Genomic DNA, 22,582 nt, shown 5'->3' with positions numbered 1-22,582 from the left:
GACTATTTGGAACCTCTGTCTACTCCCTCTCAACCACAAACTCTTATATTGACTGTGCTCTACTCAAATTTTCGCAAAACTAGACTTGCACAGAGCCTATAACCTGTTGCATGTGCAACAAGAAGATAGTGTGGAAGGCTGTCTTCTGCACTAGTATGGTCACTTTGAGTATTTGGCCATGCCGTCTGTGCAATGGCCTATCAACCTTCCAGCATCTGATTAATGACATCTTCTAGAACATGCTGGACTGATTCATAATTATTTACCTGGATAAAATTCTTATTTTTTTCAGAGGACCGGGCAGTTTACAATCATTGTATACTCAGTGTCCTCAAAAGACTTTGCCAGAAGCATCTGTATGCAAAGCCAGAGAAATGCAAATTTGACCGGGACACAATGGAATTTCTCTGTTATATCATCTCCCCTAAGGGACTGGCTATGGATCCATGTGAAGTGGCAGCCATCATGGATTGGGTGGCACCAAAAGAAGTCCATAGGATACAATGCTTCTTTGCCAATTTCTACAGGCAGTTTATTATGGGGTTCTCTGGTTTGATTGCCCCTCTCAGTGCCCTTTTGAAAGGTGGGAGCCCATTGTGTCTGGTCCCTAGAAATGCAGGCTGCCTTCAAATCACTTAAAAAAGAGATTGGTCATGGCCCCCATCTTGATGCATCAGGACCTGGCTAAACCATTTACTGTGGAGGCAGATGCCTCAAATTTCATGCTGGGAGAACTCCAGCAGTCATCTTCACCTTTGTGCTTTCTATTCATGCAAATTGACTGTAGCGGAGCAGAATCATGGTATCTTGGATAAAGAAATGCTGGCCATTAAGTGGCCTTTGAGGAATGAGAGCACCTCTTGGAGGGGGATAGGTCCCGAATCCAAGTTCTCACTGACCATAAAAACCTGGAGTATCTAAAGACAGCCAGGCAGCTGAACTAGCAACAAGCACGCTAGTCCCTCTTTAGGTGATTTTATTTTGTGATCACCTACTTCCTAGGGACAAGGAATGGGAAGGCTGAAACCTTGTCTAAAATGATTGAATACTGTGAGTCTGGCAACGAAGCCCCATCCACAATCCTCAAAGCCTCAACTTTTATTTTTGGTACTGCAGTCTGTACCCTGATCCCTGTCATCGACTCCCTGCTGCCCAATGATGTCTTTGACGTTCAAACCCCTCAGACCTTAGACAATGCCAACAATCCAGCTACCGCGATGTTCATGATCTAAGATGGGATTCACAAGGAGCACATCTAGGTGCCTGAGGGCCTATCAAGGCTTCAGAGATGCTCCTCTGGTAGGACAATTTGGTTGCTCCAAAATCCAAGACCTGCTATCTAGAAGCTTGTGTCAGTGGCTTTATGTTCTTCCATAGTGGCTTGCAGGAAGCCCTGCAATCTCTGTGCCCAGACAAAGACAACTCCCCATATGAGACCACTTGACCTTCTTCAGTCCTTGTGCACTCCACCTTGGCTTTGATCCACCATTTCTGTGGACTTTATCATGGAGCTGCCACCCTCCAAGGGGCACACTGTACTTCTTGTTGTGATCAATCTAACAACAATGGAACATTCTGTCCTGTGTCATGCCCTCCCCACTGTCCAATAGACAGCCTGCCTTTTTTGTGGATAACATCTTCCACCTCCATTGGTTATCAATGAGAGTAATGTCTGACTATGGATCCCAGCTCTTATTTGGCTTCTGGTGGGAATTTCTAGGTCTCCTTGGTATCAATGCCTTGGCTTCCACTGCTTATCACCTGAACGCAATCAATCAAGCACAACAGGCCTCTCAGGTCCTTGAACAGTATCTGCATTCCTTCCTAAACTATCACCATGACAACTGGCTGTTCATGATCAACCATGCTGAATTTGCTTACAACAACGTCACACTTGCCTCCACCTAACAGACACCTCCATTTTTTTTGCTAACTATAGATTCCATCCTCGCTTTCACCATGAGATCCCCACCAATTCGTCAGTACCTGCCACTGTTGACCTTACTGTTCACATCCACTAGGTACTCCAAGAGCTAAGAAGACCATTAGAAGAAGCCAAGCAACATACAAATGACATGCTGACTGGCTCCCAGTTTCACAGTAGTGCATAATTTGTTCTTGTCTCCCGAAATCATAAATTAACACATCCCTCAATGAAGCTGAACCACCAGTACTTGGGGCCCTTACAGATCACAGATAAGATTAACCCTGTAACATTCAGACTGTAGCTATCAGAATCTCTTAAAGTTCACCCCATGTTTCCCTTTTAAAGTGGTATGTCGAGAATACCTTCCTGCTTTGCACCAGTCCTCCTCTCCCCTGCCAATAACCATTCAGGGCCAAGCAGAATAAGTGGTCTAGAAAGTTCTGGACTCCCACCAAAACTGGACAAACTCCAATATTTAATAGAGTGGGAAGATTACAGCCCAAACAAATGATCAATGGAACCTGGACCCTGCACTCCTTTCACCACATATACCCAGACAAACCTGGCCCCAGGGCTCCTGGAAGGCACCCCCAAAAAGGTCAGGAGTTAAACCAGGAGTTAAACCAGCTAAGACCAGCTACTGTCCTGTTCCCAGATAACTTCATTTCTAGGCAATGAATAGCTCAGCTACTGCCCTGGAACTGCCTGATTAATCCATAGTGCCTGAACAGCTGCGGAATCAGCAGCTTGATTTATAAGCCCAGCAGCAACAGCAGAGTACTAGCTCCTCAATGCAGCTAGTCTGTAGATTCTCTGCCTTCCTGTGCTCACCTCACTCCTAGCCCTACTCCTTTCCTATTCCAGGTCTTGTGCCAGTTCTATCCCAGCCAAGCCCCTGTGTTGGAACCAGCCCTGCTCCTGACTCCATATAACTCGGTTCTGTCCTCAGCCCTGGTTCCAGCTCTATCTTGACCCTTAGTTCTGGCCTTCGGGCTCAGAATCCGGTTCTGACCTTCCGCTCAGATCCACCTACAACCCTGTCTCTTGACAGGTTGAAACCTTATTTTTGGCATTTCCTAGCTTTTGAGTACTTAATTTAGATTTTTAAAGAGGAGGATAAGAGGCAAATTAATTATGGTCTATAAGTACCTACTAAGGAGGAAGAGATCTGATGTTTTGAGGCTTCTTAATCTAGCAGATAAAGGTATAACAAAACCCAGCAGCTGAAAAGGAAGCCAGCAGAGTTCAAACTTCAAATAAGATGCATATTTTTAACAGGGTGGGGTAGTTGCCAGAAAACAAACACATTGTTTCTCCAGCTGTGCTGAAAAGAATATGACAGGCCAACCTGGAACCTGTGACCATTTTGGATTTTTAATTCATATGGGATATATACCCAGAAGCATCATGCTATTGCCATTTAGTCTACTGTTTTCCTGGTGGATCAGAAAGAAACCTCAAAGAAAAGGACAACATTGTGCATGGAATGGCAGTGTGGTCCAGACAGGGAATTCCCTTTCCTTCTAAAGCTTCTCTGTCCCATTTCCCTGTTTTCTGTTTGTATATAAAAACTGACAGCCAGGTGCAGAGCCAATTTCTGTGATTTTGCCAACTTTGCACTGACTTTCGCAGAAATATTCTCCCCAGAATAGAATCCTAATTAAAAATGTGTGATAAATAAATATAACCCACTTAGAATCATTAAATGAACACAACATTCAGATGCATATTTAAAATAAAAATGTCACCTTAATAAGTGTAGCAAGTTTGAAAACATATGTCCCCTCAAATTGTAACATATTTGTTTGCAAACACATATGAGATGTGAAGAATTAAGTAGAAAATAAATATCACTCTTTGAATTATTTAACCTGTCTCGTGTATGTAGCTCTAAGAGAAATGGGTAGTCTCAGTCCAAGTGAAGATGAGAATATAGGCAATTCTGTTCTTGTGAGAAACATAGAACTGAGATAACAATAAAAAGGGAATAATTTCTTATCATAAAGATAATAGTCATTTTTTTTAAACTTTAGGCTCCTAAATCCATATTTAGGAATCTACCAGTGGGCTTTTCAAAAGCATGTAAGTGACTTAGGTGCACAAGTCCTACTGAAAAAAGTTAGGCGAAACATGACATGAGTCCAAACCAGAACCCTGCATCGGAAACAGCCCTCTTTGTCTCTCCCCCCTGCCACACACCTGCCTGGCACCTTGTGAAAGTTCTCATTTATAACTAGATCAAATATTAATTAAGGCTCACAATACACCTGTGAGGTACCGCAGCTGTTCTGTCCATTTTATAGAATGATAAAGTGAAGCACAAAGAGGGTGTGATTTGCCCAGTGTCACATCGTGAGTCTGGTGCTGTTCTGAGAATAGAATTCAGGAGTGCTAGCTCTAAACCCTGTGCTCTATGCATTTAACAACATTCCTTTGCTTCAGGCAACACAGTATAAAAAAAGAATGGCAGCTAGATTGATAAAAGGACTACCATTTGAGGCACCTAAATCTCAGAATCTGGCTCCAGTGGGATTTATAAATCCTCCATGCAGCTGACACCAAATGCTCTTGGTGCCTAAATTGTGCATTAAAATTCCCTAAACGCCTTTGTTTCTGTCTCTGACATGTGCACTGCAGCCACACCAGGTATCTAAGCCCCAGAGTGATTCACAAATAAGGAGAAGATAGATGTTCCTCCGTCTAACTCACCTGTGAGGTCCAATCAGGTAAGTGTGCTAAGAGCTTGCCTATTGGATTGGGTACCAATAGACAAGCTTACCCAAAATGCTGGGCTCCCTCATAATTTTTAGCCTATTAGGTCGGACACTCACCTGGGATGTAGGAGACCTCTACTTCAAGCCCTTGCTAGTGAGGAGAAGGGATTTGAACTAGGACCTGCCACCTTCCATGAAAGTGCCCTAACCACTGAGCAATGGGATATTGTGGTGTGTGTGTGTAGTGCAGGGGTGGGCAAACGTTTTGGCCTGAGGGCCACATCGGGTTTCCAAAATTGTATGGCGGGCCCGTTAGAGGAGGCTGTGCCTCCCCAAACACCCAGGAGTGGCCTGGCCCCCGACCTCTATCTGACCCTCCCTGCTTCTCACCCCCTGACGGCCCCCCTGGGACTCCTACCCCATCCATCCCCCCTGTTCTCTGACCGCCCCCAGACCCCCCCACCCCTGACTGCCCCCCACCGCCCCATCCAACCTCTCCTCTCCTTCCTGACTGCCCTCCTGGGACCCCTGCCCCCATTCAACCCCCCTGTTTCCTGCCCTCTGACTGTCCCGACACCTATCCACACCCCCGCCCCTTGACCACCCCCTCGAACTCCTCTGCCCTCTGTCCAACCCCCCCTGCCCTCTTATCGTGCTGCCTGAGCCGCTATAGCCGTGCCACTGCGCTGCACAGAGCACCGGGTCAGGCTGGGCTCTGCAGCTGCATTGCCTCAGGAACTCACAGCCCCACCGCCCAGAGCATTGCGCCAGCGGCTCAGTGAGCTGAGGCTGCACAGGATGGGGAACAGCGGGGGAGGGGCCGGGGTCTTACTTATCCATCAGGTAAGTAAGACCAACTTGTAGTGGAGTTGACAATTGACAGAAATGGATTATCTAACCATCACTACACATACACAAGAATGTGTCAGATGAAGTAAAAAGTAGTTCTGCAAAATGCAGGGGGCCAGACTAGATTACTGGGTTTTTTTCTGGTCCTGCTTTTTATGATTCTATGATGGTAAGAAAAATACTCTTATATGAGATGTAGCTATGGCTCAGAATTAAATTACAGTACTGAAGACTGTGACCTGTAGCCAGAATCTCGAAATGGCACATCTGCTGAAGCACAGATATGAAAAATGAGAAATAAATGTGAACTTTTCAATATGCATTTTATAATATTAATTGAAAGAGTAAGTAGTGTCATTTTTGCAAGAATAGTTACTCTGCTTAGATTTACAGAGACCTGTAAATCATTTAGCCTGGAAAAGTAATGAAACAGAACTATCTTTTTGTTAAGTGACTGGAAATAATAGCATTACATAAGGCATATTGTCTAAGATAGAGTTCCCCCTCACACACTAAATGCAACTTCCTCTTAAAGGCTATTGGATCAGATATCTGAAAGCTTGTGTTACAAAATTCAGTACCTACTACAGTAATTCCATAACTATATAGAGACCAAAGCCTATCTTCATTTAAGCAAGAATCCCTACTAGTTCCCAGGTAAATTACTATGAAAAACACTTTTGCCTGGGGTTTTACTTGAAGGATTATGATTTGGATCAAAGACAATAGAATTTTTTGCATAACAACATTAAAGAAGCCAATCAGTTGTTCTGACATAAGAAAATTGATCCTGAATTCTTCAGTCATAACAGTTACATGAGCATTCTGGGAACTGTAATTCATATGAACTTAGTTAAAATCATAATAATAAATAAGGACTGAGAATGACAAAAATGCCTTTATTTCCACTGCTGTAGTGTGGTAATTATTTTAAGTTTCAATAATTTACAGTCATCAGCTTAATGAAATTTATTTGCATGAGACTCCATTTTATGAGAACTGTGAAATTCCACCACAACAGTTTGCAGTAAAGATGAGCCTGAACCAGAACACAGGATCTGAATCCTCTTGAGCTGAGGATAGATTTGGATCCAGAACTGAATTTGGCAACTTGGATCTGTCTCTGTCATGTTGGTTAGCATAATACCCACAGCAGGTCTTGGCCAAACCTGGTATTTCAGCACCTAAAGGGGAGGGAGGGGAGTGCTGCTTCAGCCTGCTCAGTGTAAAAGGGGGCTTCAGGCACAGGGATGCCCCTTTTAAGCCCTCCCACCATCTGGTTCCCAGTGAATGAGTCAGTGTTGCCATACTGGTCCCTTGTCTCCTTTTCCTTTCCCCTCCACCAGGCCTGCCATCTGTATACAAAACGGGGTTCTGTGTGATATGACTTTCCTGGAATTTCCCCCCATTTTAGTTGCAGCAGTTATTTGGGGACCAAAGTTGGCTCATAAAAGGGTGTGTTTCTGGTGTGATAACATGGCAGTGGTACGTTATCAATCACCAAACTTCCAAATTGCACAGGCTTATGAATAGGGCCCTACCAAATTCACAGTCCATTTTAGCCAATTTCACGGTCATAGGATTTTAAAATTAATAAATTTCATAATTTCAGCCATTTAAATCTGAAAAATCACGGTGTTATAACTGTAGTGATCCTGACCCAAAAAGGAGTTGTGGGGCAGAGGGGTTGCAAGGTTATTGTATGGAGGGTTAGGATCATAGAATCATAGAATATCAGGGTTGGAAGGGACCTCAGGAGGTCATCTAGTCCAAACCCCTGCTCAAAAGCAGGACCCATACCCAATTAAATCATTGCGGTACTGCTCCTCTTACTTCTGTGCTGCTGCTGCTGGTGGCTCTGCCTTCAGAGCTGGGCAGCTGGAGAGCAGCAGCTGCTGGCCAGGAGCCCAGCTCAGAAGGCAGAGCCGCAGCCAGAAGCAGTATAGACGTAAGTATGGCATGGCATGGTATTGCCACCCTTACTTCTGTGCTGCTGCTTGCAGAGCTAGACCTCCAGTCAGCAGCCACCACTCTCCAGCTGCCCAGCTCTGAAGTCAACAGTGCAGAAGTAAGGGTGGCAGTACCATACCAAGCCATCCTTACTACTATGCTGCTACTGGCGGTGGCTCTGCCTTCAGAGCTAGGCTGAGCTATGAAGGAAGTTGTAATGAGTTCTTCCAATTTCAGGATCCAGAATGCTGGTCACCAATATGGCCCATAACAGAGGGGCGGGTGTTGTGGTACATGGGGGTTGACAACAGAGCTGTTGGCATCCTTGACGATCCTGGCATAATACAAGGGGCAACTGGGTTCTTTCGGGAGGATGGGGCTTCCCCTATCAGACTTGGGAGCTGACATGTTTTTGGCTGCTACAAAAGAGGCCACTGGGAGATGTCTGGGAATCTGACTGGGTTTGGGGGGGAAGCAGCCAAGCTAATTGCTGGCACCTCCTTGTGGCAGATGTCCAGTGCAGGTACTCCATAGGGAAAGCATCCAGTGACCAGATAAATGGCCTGGTAAAGGATTTTAAAAGGAGGTTCTGGTTAAAGGAACAGAACGGGGTGGGGTGGGGGGAAAGAAGAAGGGTTGGAGCTCCTATGGGCTTTTATTACAATGAAAGAAAAGAGTTTCTAGTCCTCATGGTTGCAGAAAAGTTGGTTCGTCCTCATGGTTGCTGAAAACATGCTGTGAGTGTATCCTAAAAATTCAAGTTTCAGAGTAGCAGCCATGTTAGTCTGTATTCGCAAAAAGAAAAGGAGTACTTATGGCACTCTAGAGACTAACAAATTTATTTGAGCATAAGCTTTCATGAGCTACAGCTCACTGATATGATTCATCCGATGAAGTGAGCTGTAGCTCACGAAAGCTTATGCTCAAATAAATTTGTTAGTCTCTAAGGTGCCACAAGTACTCCTTTTCTTTTTGCTAAAAGCTCAAAACTCAGAAGGCAAATAGAAAGAACCCCAAATCTATTTTTTTAAATCTCAAAATTTTGGAGCCTGACACGTGATCTTTGAACACTTGGTTTGACAATACTGTAAGATATTCCTGAATAGAGTTGACATTCTCAATGCCAAGTGTTTTTAGCATTTCCTGGTGGAAGAAGTAGTTGAAATATTTTGGGCATGAGGTTTTTCTTCAGAGCATAGTCACTCATGTGCAGGGATAACTTGCTGCCTTCCAGTAATGCGCATGAGGCACTTCGAAGAGCATTGCTGCTTCCTGAATTCATAAGCACTTCTGGAAATACTTCCAGCCCTTATGCACAGAGTACTGACCACCTTTAGGCACAATCTATTGCGTCTGGGATTTAATACTCCTTTGAAGTTCTGATTCTTCCTCCTACTGTGTGAAGTCCATCATGTTCTGTGCAATCTAGTGAACTAAATATGCGAAGTACCTCTCAAAGAAGGGCACTGGAAGCCCCTCAAAGCAGACTGGTGTCCCAGGCATGCATCTCAAGCATAGTTGCTCTGGTGGTTTAATACCTTACCTAACAGTTCAGCTACTTCAGGAATTCTGGATCATGTTTCCTGAGATTAAGGGGTAAGAAAGGGGGGCAAGGGGTGTCGGACTGACTAGGTAGGAGGAGGTTGATAAAAGGTCACATTGAGTGTTAAAAGTTAGCTATAGTGTCAGATAGCTTGTGTTGAAGCCCATAGAAACTTAGTCTCCAATCCTCAGCTGCCCTGCACCAATAGAAACTGGTCCTAAATTAGTGAAGCTGCCCATTGAAGGATCACACTAGTGTAGGGGGATCATCTCATGGTGTATAACTGAGGGGTGGGATGTGGGGCTCCCACCAGTGCCTCAGAAAGTCAAAATTCTAAGGGTGAGGCAAGTTTCCTGTCCATCTCATTCTGGAAATGTAAGTGGGAATTCAGTGCTGATGGAATCTTTAAAGAAATTATAATTATTACTACTTTAAATTATACAGTACCATAGATCAGATGTGCATAGTGTTTATTAGGAAAAAAGGAAAAACAGGAATCTGCCTGAAGAAGCCTTTTAAATGTGACCAAAATATGTGGGGTAAGATATAAATCTACACATATAATTTTGACGATTTAGTTTAAATTATTGTTTTTAAAACCTGTCTCTCTTTCTCTGAATATTGTTAAGGTTGGTGCTGTTTTGTTTTCAAAACATTTTACATGATTTAATCTACAGAGTTTTTCATATGCTGTTATTGATCACTACTGAATAATATAAACTGATGACATGAAAACATTTTTGCTTTATAATGCATATGAATCGATGTAGCACAGCTGTTAGACTGCTTTGATTTGACAACATATAATAGTTGTTAAAGTAGATCAAAGAAATGTTTATTTACCTGACTACATTATATAAAAGAAATTTTCTGTATATAATTGTCTAACTCTTATCAAACTTCTGCTTCCAGTGTTCATTCTGATATAAATACAACACTGTATACAATCATAATTTATATCAAGCTTTGAAGATTCCTTTTTATTCTTTTTATTTCTCTTCAGTGCTGTCACAAAAGCACAAACTTTATTCTATTTGTTCTTAAATTATATTTATCTAAGACATCTTATAGGTCTATGAAACAATTTAGAAGAGGAGATGCACAGCAAAGGTTTCATGATACAAAAAAGAAAACAGATTTTATAGTATGCAATGTTCCCCCCCCACCCCAAAAAAAGGAAAAGAAAAGAAAAAAAACCCCTGAAATAAACCTAATAAAAACATGCCATATTTAAGTACTGTATTTAAATGAAAAAGAGATTTTAAATGGTGTTATAAGGTTCATAATAGGCCTAAGTCATTGTCATTACTTTTCTGTTCATGACCTGGAAGAATAACCATTGGGTTCTCATTATGTACAACAGAGAAATATTAAAAGCAAGCAAGCCAATAAAGCAGCATCATTAAAACTAGCAATATTATAAGGAGAAGTTATGTGCATTTTGTACTGCGTCTGTGATTACAATTGCTTCACCTGAACAAAAGAGTACTTCAAATTTACTCTGAGCGTCCATAAACGTTCAAAATAATTTTAGGACTGAAAGAAAGATAACAAGGCAGTTGGATGTTGAGTTCTCTTGTTTTTTGGTTTCTTATAAAGTAATTCCACAGAGAACTGTCCAGGCCTTAAGAAGATTGAACCTTAACCTCTATCCTGTTTTCATTGTAACTGTTTTTCAGTTGCTCATAGTATACATACAGTGCAGACTCTGTCATTTGCTAATACCTACACAATAGATCATGCAGTTCACCTAGAGACATTAAGCCTTTAAGACTGACACATATGCACACTGCAATCAAATTTTATTCTTTCAGGAATGTACTCTGGAAGCTTTTAGGAGCAGTATCTGTGGTACAAGACCAACAGAACTTTTTGCATGAGTATGTTACCAATGCTTTTTAGAAGAACAACATTGACAGTTTAGTTTATGGGTGACATTTCTAACTCTGCAGATTTTGATATTCACATCAAACACAGCATGTTCACTTTTTAAACCTACTGTACTTTTCCCACACCAGCGTCTAGTTCTTTACTCGGTCTTTTTAATTACATTTGTTATGAGTTATTACAATAGCACCCAGAGACACCAATGTGGGGTCCCATTGTGTTCGGCATTGTATAAACCACAAAGTAAGAGGCAGTCCCTGTCCTAAACTTCTTACAATATAACTTGAGACAAGATGCAAACACAGATGTAACAAATAAAGAGAAGGAGTAGGGGCGTAAAAGAATAAATGGACACAAATCAGACGTCAAGAATTATAACATTCAAAAACCAGTTGGAGAACACTTCAATCTCTTTGGTCACTTGATTACAGACCTAAAAGTGGCAATTCTTCAACAAAAAAACTTCAAAAACAGACTCCAATGAGAGACTGCTGAATTGGAATTAATTTGCAAACTGGATACAATTAACTTAGGCTTGAATAAAGACTGGGAGTGGATGGGTCATTACAAAAAGTAAAACTATTTCCCCATGTTTATTCCCCCCCCCCCCCCCGTTCTTGTCAACTGCTGGAAATGGCTCACCTTGGTTATCACTACAATAGTTTCCCGCCCTGCCCTGGCTCACCTTACCTGATCACTCTGGTTACAGTGTGCATGGTAACACCCATTGTTTCATGTTCTCTGTGTATATAAATCTCCTACTGTATTTTCCACTGAATGCATCGGATGAAGTGAGCTGTACCTCACAAAAGCTTATGCTCAAATAAATTTGTTAGTTTCTAAGGTGCCACAAGTACTCCTTTTCTTTTTGTGGATACAGACTAACAAGGCTGCTACTCTGAAACCAGTGAGAGGAATATGTTTTTACAAACAATTGGCAAGTTTGAAATCAGATTTGTTTCTTTTTCTATATGAAACAAACCAGAGATACAACAATAATTCCTACTGACCATCCAACCAGCTATCATCAGGTGGCAATTTACAGTAAGTATCACAGTAGAAGTGAGCCTAGAATAAGGATTTATAGGAGGAGAGGGTAGTGACTTTCAGATTAATTCAGTGAGGATATTCCGTGAAGAAGTTGGCAGGGAATAAAGCGTGAAGTTGCTTGTTGGAGAAACAGATTCTCAAGTGCAGAGCATGTTTCCTGATTATGTATTTGCAAGTAATAGCATTGTCCATCCATCCAACTGCGAATAGTATTATCTCTTGACTAACTAATGTTTTCCTGGAACGTTACAATCTGCCAAACCAACTAATTCCAGACAACCTTACACAGCTGACAATTCTCAAAGTTTTCTAGAATAAATATACACATTTGGAAATTGGGCAAGTATCTCAGAAAACTTGCCCAATAATGAAAGTGTAAATGAATACTGGATAATTCTGTGAAGAATGTTATAAAGTCATAGTTCTAGAGACCTCAAAATATCTTTTATCGAGATCTCTGGCCCTCAGGCAATTTGGATTTCAAACTCTTCCTTAAGTGCTACCTTCTCAGTGGCTGCCTGATTACCACTGCTTTTGGGTTCATTCTCTTATAGGATCCTTTCCCAGGGAATCTCATTACAAAGAACATTCTCTCAAGAATGAGTTGATTGGAGAGAACTGGGCTACTGGTCATTCTGGGAGGAGCAAGAACTAGTTCAGCAGACAACAGGCAGAGGGTTCTTTGATGCCTATTGAACAGAAAAAGGAGGAGACAAAGAGAGGATTAGGCTTGGGGAGACAGCTAGAGTTTTCTGTGTGGAGCAGCAAGATGGAGGCAGCAGGTTGGGAGCCAGCTGCACAATGAAGACCAGGTAACAGGCAGCCTGAGAGCTGGAAGTGAGGTTGGGTGAAGAGTCACAATCCAAGATGGGAAGCAGCCAGTGAGAGGAGACTAGTAGCAGAAGGACATAAGGGCACCTGCCTACAAGAGGCATTAGGCAATTGTTCATCCGCACAATGTAAGACAATGCAGAGAAACCCTCCAACAACACCATGACTATGGAACTGAGCTCTGGATAGCAGGACATGAAGACCAGTACTTAAATGCACTTTTTAAGGAATTGTGGACTAGAAGCTGTACTCATGGTTACTCCAGTACTTCCTTCTTTTGGATTGTCCCCTACTGACCTGGCTGAGTTAGGAATGTCTATGTCTATTTTCTGTTGTAGATGGTCAAGTCATACTGCCTACGGTATTTGCAGTCTTTCATTTCTGCCAACCCTAGTAAAGACTCCTTTTGCTTGAGAGTGCATATTGGGAAATCACTGGGTAGTAGAGCCTACTGGGCCAGAGGCAACTTGCTTTGGTGCTTGCTCCTAAGTTGAGGTATATCTGGTACACTACCGAGTACATGAAAGAAATGGGTGAATCATAGCACATCAATGACTCCAATAGGTGGGGCTAATTACACTATTTTAGTGGCTGGTCCTTTAAACCTGGAAGTCAGAAGTAACTGCATCCTTTAGGGTGGCAATTGTGCCCTCCTTTACAAGGTGGTATGTATTTTTAGCTCCTTATGCTTCCCTTGTCTTTTATACCTGAGGAGGCAGCACATCCTCACACCTGTCAAATGTCATTCAATGGACACCACATTTAAAGAGATTAATTAATTAATCATAATTCTTAACAAACTACAGGAAATATTGATGAGTCTTAGAGCTGGATAAAAAGTGTAGTTGATTAATTTAGCCTTGAGAACAGCTAGCAGTTCTGTCTTTCATTTGAAATTATTTACTGAATAAATTTGGCACATAATTTTTGGTTTGCAGATTGTGTGCAAGCAATTCATTATGAGTATATTTGATATTTTTCATTCAGAGTGTGTTGATTGTTTTATTGACAGATAGAAATATATTACATGACCTGTTCCCTAACTGAATGAGTGTAAGACTTCGGATAAGTTTTCAGTGTGAACATTTATGTTTACAAATTTAAAATTCATCTTCCATGAATAGCACCAATATTTGTTTAAAATTCAATTTCCGCAAATATTCTTAACAGTGAAGTCATTCACCATATCTATGAAGAGTGAAAACAAAGAAGGCACAAACACAGCTGAAGTGAATTCACTGAAAAATTTCAATAAATAGTCACGGAATACTATTTGTGGTATTCACCCAGTGCTAAGCCATATAATCTCTTCTGCACTTGTATAACTGTGGAAATCCAAAGTATAGAACATGTTTCACTCTCAGATCTGAACTACGTCTGCTTTGCAACCAACAAACTCTAGTCATAAAATATATTTGGCATACCTTATATTATTGTTCAATAGCAATCTCCATTGTGATGTGTTCTCTCAAAGACTGTTATAAAAATTATGGAAAAATCAGCTAATAAGATCAAGATTATTTCTTTCATAGAGGAAACTACAAAATTAATGGAGCAACGTATTTCATTGAGAGACATTATATAGAGACATCAATAGGCACTGATGAGTTTCCATGTAAAGAGCTGAACACCCCCTCCCCACTCCAAGACACATAAACCCCCACACCTCTTTTAATTACTTTCAGGTACAGATGTGAGTCTTTAGGACCACATGCCTAGACCTTTCTTTCAAATGTCTGTGGTCCTTCTATGACAAAATCCCCTTGGAAATGATGACACCATACAAAAATGCTCAGCACTTCAGTAATTCTGCTCATTTTTGTTAGAAACCATTTGGAGCTACTCATTTTTTAAAGACGGTGTTCAGGCACATCATTAGATAAATAAAAGACACTGATTTTACACCCTGAGAATTTACAAAAAGAACCATATTGACAAAATAATGGTAGTGCTGCCTGCATGAGCACAGATGAGCATAAACATGATGGAAATGTCAAAAATTCTCCATATGCAGTGTAGTTTTAACTATGTTGGTACCAGGATATTAGAGAGACAAGGTGGGGAAGGTAATATCTTTTATTGGACCCACTTCTGTTAGTGAGAGAGACAAGCTTTCAAGCCACTCAATGTTCTTCTTCAGGTCTAGAAAGGTAGAATCATAGAATCATAGAATATCAGGGTTAGAAGGGACCTCAGGAGGTCATCTAGTCCAACCCCCTGCTCAAAGGACCAATCCCCAATTAAATCATCCCAGCCAGGGCTTTGTCAAGTCTGACCTTAAAAACTTCTAAGGAAGGAGATTCTACCACATCCCTAGGTACTCTGATGTGATGCTTGGAATACTTGTCTCAGACCTGAAGAAAGAAAGGGAGTACTTGTGGCACCTTAGAGACTAACAAATTTATTTGAGCATAAGCTTTCGTGAGGTACAGCTCACTTCATCGGATGCATTCAGTGGGAAATACAGTAGGAGATTTATATACACAGATAACATGAAACAATGGGTGTTACCATACACACTGTAACCAGAGAGATCAGGTAAGGTGAGCTATTACCAGCAGGAGGGTTGGGGGGGGAAACCTTTTGTAGTGATAATAAAGGTGGGCCATTTCCATCAGTTGACAAGAACGTGTGAGGAAAGGTGGGGGGTGGGGAATAAACATGGGGAAATAGTTTTACTTTGTGTAATGACCCATCCACTCCCAGTCTCTATTCAAGCCTAAGTTAATTGTATCCAGTTTGCAAATTAATTCAAATTCAGCAATCTCTCGTTGGAGTCTGTTCTTGAAGTTTTTTGTTGAAGAATTGCCACTTTTAGGTCTGTAATCGAATGACCAAAGAGATTGAAGTGTTCTCCAACTGGTTTTTGAATGTTATAATTCTTGACATCTGATTTGTGTCCATTTATTCTTTTACGTAGAGACTGTCCAGTTTGACCAATGTACATGGCAGAGAGGCATTGCTGGCACATGATAGCATATATCACATTGGTAGATGTGCCGGTGAACGAGCCTTTGATAGTGTGGCTGATGTGATTAGGCCCTGTGATGGTGTCCCCTGAATGGATATGTGGACACAGTTGGCAACGGGCTTTGTTGCAAGGATAGGTTCCTGGGTTAGTGGTTCTGTTGTGTGGTGTGTGGTTGCTTCAGGTTGGGGGACTGTCTGTAAGCAAGGACTGGCCTGTCTCCCAAGATCTGTGAGAGTGATGGGTCGTCCTTCAGGATAGCTTGTAGATCCTTGATGATGCGTTGGAGAGGATTTAGTGGGGGGGGCTGAAGGTGATGGCTAGTGGCGTTCTGTTATTTTCTTTGTTGGGCCTGTCCTGTAGTCGGTGACTTCTGGGTACTCTTCTGGCTCTGTCAATCTGTTTCTTTACTTCAGCAGGTGGGTATTGTAGTTGTAAGAATGCTTGATAGAGATCTTGTAGGTGTTTGTCTCTGTCTGAGGGGTTGGAGCAAATGCGGTTGTATTGTAGAGCTTGGCTGTAGACAATGGATCGTGTGGTGTGGTCTGGATGAAAGCTGGAGGCAGGTAGGTAGGAATAGCAGTCAGTAGGTTTCCGGTATAGGGTGGTGTTTATGTGACCATTGCTTATTAGCACCATAGTGTCCAGGAAGTGGATCTCTTGTGTGGACTGGTCCAGGCTGAGGTCGATGGTGGGATGGAAATTGTTGAGGAATTCCACCATGATTTCAAGGGCTTCTTTTCCATGGATCCAGAGGATGAAGATGTCATCAATGTAGTGCAAGTAGAGTAGGGGCATTAGGGGACGAGAGCTGAGGAAGCGTTGTTCTAAGTCAGCCATAAAAATGTTGGCATACTGTGGGGCCATGCAGGTACCCATAGCAGTGCCGCTGATTTGAAAGTATACATTGTTCCCAAATGTGAAATAGTTATGGGTGAGGACAAAGTCACAAAGTTCAGCCACCAGGTTTGCCGTGACATTATCGGGGATGTTCCTGACAGCTTGTAGTCCATCTTTGTGTGGAATGTTGGTGTAGAGGGCTTCTACATCCATAGTGGCCAGGATGGTGTTTTCAGGAAGATCACCGATGGATTGTAGTTTCCTCAGGAAGCCAGTGGTGTCTTGAAGATAGCTGGGAGTGCTGGTAGGGTAGGGCCTGAGGAGGGAGTCTACATAGCCAGACAATCCTGCTGTCAGGGTGCCAATGCCTGAGATGATGGAGCATCCAGGATTTCCAGGTTTATGGATCTTGGGTAGCAGATAGAATACCCCAGGTCAGAGTTCCAGGGGTGTGTCTGTGCAGATTTGTTCTTGTGCTTTTTCAGGGAGTTTCTTGAGCAAATGGTGTAGTTTCTTTTGGTAACCCTCAGTGGAATCAGAGGGTAATGGCTTGTAGAAAGTGGTGTTGGAGAGCTGCCTAGCAGCCTCTTGTTCATATTCCGACCAATGGCCCACCTTGATTATCACTACAAAAGGTTCCTCCCGCCCCGCTCTCCAGCTGGTAATAGCTTACCTTAAGTGATCACTCTCCTTACAGTTTCAGAGTAACAGCCGTGTTAGTCTGTATTCGCAAAAAGAAAAGGAGTACTTGTGGCTCCTTAGAGACTAACCAATTTATTAGAGCATAAGCTTTCGTGAGCTACAGCTCACTTCCTGCTCTAATAAATTGGTTAGTCTCTAAGGTGCCACAAGTACTCCTTTTCTTTTTTCTCCTTACAGTGTTATTATTTCATGTTCTCTATGTATATAAATCTCCCCACTGTATTTTCTACTGAATGCATCCGATGAAGTGAGCTGTAGCTCACGAAAGCTTATGCTCAAATAAATTGGTTAGTCTCTAAGGTGCCACAAGTCCTCCTTTTCTTTTTGTGAATACAGACTGACACGGCTGCTACTCTGAAACCTGTCAGACCTGAAGAAGAGCTCTCTGTGGCTCAAAAGCTTGTCTCTCTCAACAACAGAAGTTGGTCCAATAAAAGATATTATCTCACCCACGTTGTCTCTCTAAAAATTCTCTGGGAAGGACAAGCAGCAGACTGTACCAATGCCTTCTCCACAACCTGCAAATGTTTTCTCTGAGACTTAAAGTGGTCCACTACAAGTTCCAACTCTGAATTTTTATTTACTTTCCATACAGGTCTTCCTGGAAAGAAATAATAATAGTCCCAAGTCATCAGAGATGCTGAACCTGATTCTAGTGTCACTTATTATGTGCCATTATAAATCCCGGTTGAAGACAAATAATTTACCTCAGCATGAAGTAGTATTAGAGACCAGAATCAGGCCCACTGTGTGCCAAGGATCCAACAGCTGAATCAGACACTATATTTTGTTGCTAAAAACCCTTATTCTCCAATTATTTAAAAATTAGAGTGGTTTTTTGTCAGAATTTTGTCTCAAGGCACTGAATAGAATAAATAACTACAATTTTCAATTGCTTTTAGTTTGTTTTCAAATACCGAAAGACATTTAACCTGCAAAATGCCACTTGGAAAAATAAATTCTTATAATTTACAATAAGTTGTACTGAGTACTTATATGGTAGAGTAAAATGTACTGAGTACTTATATGGTAGAGTAAAATTTCAGCCTAGAGAAAATATCTATGGCTGCATCAGAAACAGCTGAAAACAAGATTTTATGGAAATGTTGAAAAAAATAATTAGAATCATGTGAAAAGTGCCACTAACATTTGAAGCTCTTTGGCAAGTGTATGTACTGAGGCTAATATTAGCAAAATAATCCTCCTGGGGAAAACTCTTACTTGTTTTGTCTTTTCTTTGGTCAGATTGCTCCAAGACTAAAATAAACATTTACAGAAAAATAGTGCATGATATCTGAGTAGGGTAGAGATTGGAGATGTGTTTTGTATATTTTCAGAATACCTTGAGTGCCAGCAAATACTATGTTTGGATAAATATCAAAATATTATCCTTGATGTTGGAGTTGCAAAACCATATTCAGACCCAGAGCTGTGGTTGACCAATTCAGCAGCAGAGCTTCAGCAGAGTGAAGTGAATGAGAAAGTGCTCAGAGTAACAGCCATGTTAGTCTGTATTCGCAAAAAGAAAAGGAGTACTTGTGGCACCTTAGAGACTAACCAATTTATTTGAGCATGAGCTTTCGTGAGCTGAGCTGTAGCTCACGAAAGCTCATGCTCAAATAAATTGGTTAGTCTCTAAGGTGCCACAAGTACTCCTTTTCTTTTTGAGAAAGTGCTGTGCTTGCTAATGAGTGCACTCCCCTTTCTGCCTGAAGACTTAGTGGCATTTGAGTGTTCATTTAGAACTGTCTCCTGTTGAATATGCCTGGGAAAAGAGGATGGGGACAGAAAAGAACGATGGGCCTGTGACAAAGTGGGAGGAGTCTAAGGCTGACTCACCACTCTGTACTCTGTAAGCTGCCCTGCACTGGCCAAACTGGGGAGATAACTGAGTACGGACTGGGTGATTAACCAGTTAACAAGGGGATTCAGCTAGTCAGCTGGGGATGGTTAAAAGGGAGACAGGAAGGGAAAGGAGGAAGCTGGAAGGAAGGGCAAAGAAGCCCAAGATCTCAGAGCGGTGAGATCTCTTCCCCCCATCCTCTGCCTAGAAAGTAAGTCGAAGTCTTAGATAAATATGTTGATGTTAACTGCTTTACTCTCTTTCACTGCGCTCCCCATCTCTGTCCTGACCTAAACAGCCTTTAGGGCAACAAGATTTACAAGAAAGGCAAACTCTTAGCTTTTTTTGTGTAGTCACAGTTCATTGTGACTGGTTTCTTCCATAGATCTCTGTTTGAAAACCAAGTCCAGATACTGAATCACTATGCTTAGTTACAGTTTTCAATTGATATGGAGTGTAAAAACACGGTTACATAATTATTTAATTAAAATTAGAATGCACAAAACTAAAATGCTCACATTGTCACAAACAATCATGTTACTCTTGCCTTATTCAACTTCAACAGCAACATAACATAGTAAATAGAATTTAGGGCTATTCTTTTTGGCTGTTTAGAATGATGAATCCAGGGGTGGCTTTGGGGGGAATTTTTTTAGTTTCTGAACAACAAATATGAAGTCTTATGTTTAATTGGATATCAGATACAAATCCACACAATAAGATGTCAGACAAATGGTTGAAAACCTGTTTGATTTTTATTGAGTTGGTTGGTTTTTGTATAGCAAGTGTGATCTAACCAGTTGTGTGCAACTTTATGTCTATGTAGTGCCAGTAGCAGACATGAGCCTTCCCTACCATTCATCTGACACAATAGCAGCAAGGGAACCAGGATTGCTCACAGCCTGCCTCAGGCTAAAATTTGGAAAATGGGGCTCAGCAGATAAATCACTTACCATTTAAATGATATAGTTCCTTTTGATGGGTTGTATTTGGCCCCAGATCCTGCAATTGGACCCACTAAGTTGGACCCTTCTGTCTGTGATAAACCCAACTGGAGTTTATGGGGCTCCACACGGATGCAGAGGTTTAACCATATATTTATTTTTTTTAATCACAGCCCTACATCCTACAACTCCCCAACTTTGACAGTTCTCTTCCATTCCACTCATATACATGGTTAAGGCTGCAAGTTCGTCATGGAGATCACTGATTCTGTGATTTTCTGGGACTGCCGTGACTTCTGAAGTGTCTGGTGCAGCTGGCCCGGGGGCTGCCTGAGCAGATCGAGCTGCCCCCGTGCCAGCCGCATCCGCCACAGCTGGGGCAGTCTCAGGCTACCCCCTCACTCCTCCCAGCAGGAGTTTAGGTGAAGGAGGGGACTCAGGGCTGGGGGTAAAGGATCTGGGTAGCACTTACCTCATGGCGGCTCCCCGGAAGCGGCGACATCCCTCAGCTCCTGGTGGAGGCATGGCCAGGCAGCTCTGCGTTCTGCCTCCATCTGAAGGTATCGCCTCCACAGCTCCCACTGGGCATGGTTCTCCGCCAATGGAAGCTGCGGAGCCGGTGCTTGGGGCGGAGGCAGCATGCAGAGCTGCCTGACCGTGCCTCTGCTGAGGAGAAGATGATGGGGGATGTCGCTGCTTCTGGGGAGGAGTGGAGCCAGATAGGGACCCTTGCCAACAGTCCCCCCTGTAGCATGAGCAGGGGTCCAGGACCGTGCGCTACCGCCTCCCCTGCCTCAGCACCCATGGCACTTCCTGGGTCGCTCCCGCCCTGCAAGATTTAGTCAGGGGTATATAGTACAGGTCATGGGCTGTGAATTTTTGTTTACTGCCTGTGACCTGTCCATGACTTTTACTAAAAATACCCATGACTAAAACATAGCCTTATACATGGTACACGGTCTACAGTTTATTAGAACATGTTCGCTGTTTAATTCAATGTCCTTTACATACAGTTTTTAAAGGAACCTAGAAGTCTAAACCCCATTAGAGTCTCTGGACAGATATTTTTGCATTTCTCAAAAAGAGTTAATAAATAAATAAGAAAATGTATTGTATAGATCAGTGGTGGGCAACTTGCAGCCTATCAGGGTAATCCACTGGCAGGCTGCGAGACAGTTTGTTTACATTGACCAACCATCCACAGGCACGGCTGCCCACAGCTCCCAGTGGCCGCAGTTTGCCGCTCCTGGTCCATGGGAGTTGGGGGAAGCGGCGCAGGCTGCAGAGACATGCTGGCTGACACTTCCCCCAGCTCCCTTTGGCCAGGAATGTTGAACTGAGGCCACCGGGAGCTGCGGGCGGCCATGCCTGCAGACGGTCTGTCAATGAAAACGAACTGTCTCGCAGAGTGCCAGCAGATTACCTTGATGAGCCACAGGCTGCCCACCACTGGTATAGACGGTATTTGACTCCAGTTAAGGTGCATAATATTTTTGCTACTGGGGAGGTGCTCAGTTGGAAGGGTTGCAGGAAAAGGGAACATATTTACATAGGGTGGTTGTGTTCGGGAATTAGCTGGTTTTGGGAGGAAATTATTAGAGATTCATTTTATGACTAAATGCTGGCTTTCTAGTGATCCCCTGACCTTCTTACTTAATGCTCCAGTAAAGGATCTACATTTAAAACCAAACAAATTAATTTATTTTTTATTCTTAGTAACTAGACTCTATACTGCACATTATTGGAAAAATTTGACTCCTCCTCCTGTTATATAAAAAATATGGAATGTCCTTGTAATGGGCAAATTTTCACATCCAATACACAAGAGAAGCGCCAAAAAGAAGACCAGTATTTAGAAATCTGGTCATCCTTTTTTAGCATACACAGAGAACCAGGGTTTTCCAGCCAGCAAACTGGAATCTTTAGCCAGGTACTTTGAATATTATGTTGATCCCAAATAAATAATGTACGATATAGTATGTTAACATTTTATTGTAACTTTGTCTTAATAAAAAGTTAATAAAGAACAAAACCAAAACCCAGGAGGTAGCGCAGTGGCTAAACACTGAAATAACATGAGTTTCATAGACACCCTGCCTACATTATAACCTTTATTAGCATGGTTGTTAGCAATTAACTTATTTTAACCTACAGTATTGCATGTGAATAGCATAAAACTTCGAAGTCAATAACTTAGTAAGTGATTGAACACATAATATGCCAAGAGATTTACTACAGGAACAAGACACTTTGGAGATAGTTTGGTTCAGGTTTGTGAGAATGGTGTAATAATACTCCATGCAGTACTTGTTGTAGTTGTTTAAAAAACAACAACAAAACTGGCCATGGAATTTTGAACTACAAAGAAAACAACTTACTCAAGAGTGTGGCACATGAAGTGGTTCTAAATTTCTTCCATAGTAAAACCTGTTAACTGTGCAAAAATAACTCCAAACTTCACTGCTTTGCTAGAGATAATTTTTCTTGTCTGTCAAATTGACTAAACTGGTTAATAATTTTCTTTTTATTCTCTC

The 22,582-nt window shown here is 42.1% G+C and overlaps 1 protein-coding gene across 5 annotated transcripts in view; it reads right to left on the bottom strand.

Annotated features, from left to right (window-relative positions):
* The window catches only part of PACRG (parkin coregulated), a 493,217-nt gene that overhangs the window by 131,361 nt on the left and 339,274 nt on the right, over positions 1–22,582 (bottom strand). The window lies entirely within an intron of this gene.

This window comes from Lepidochelys kempii, chromosome 3 (assembly GCF_965140285.1).
Source record: "Lepidochelys kempii isolate rLepKem1 chromosome 3, rLepKem1.hap1, whole genome shotgun sequence".
NCBI lineage: Eukaryota > Metazoa > Chordata > Testudines > Cheloniidae > Lepidochelys > Lepidochelys kempii.
This window is presented reverse-complemented; position numbering and strand designations above follow the sequence as displayed.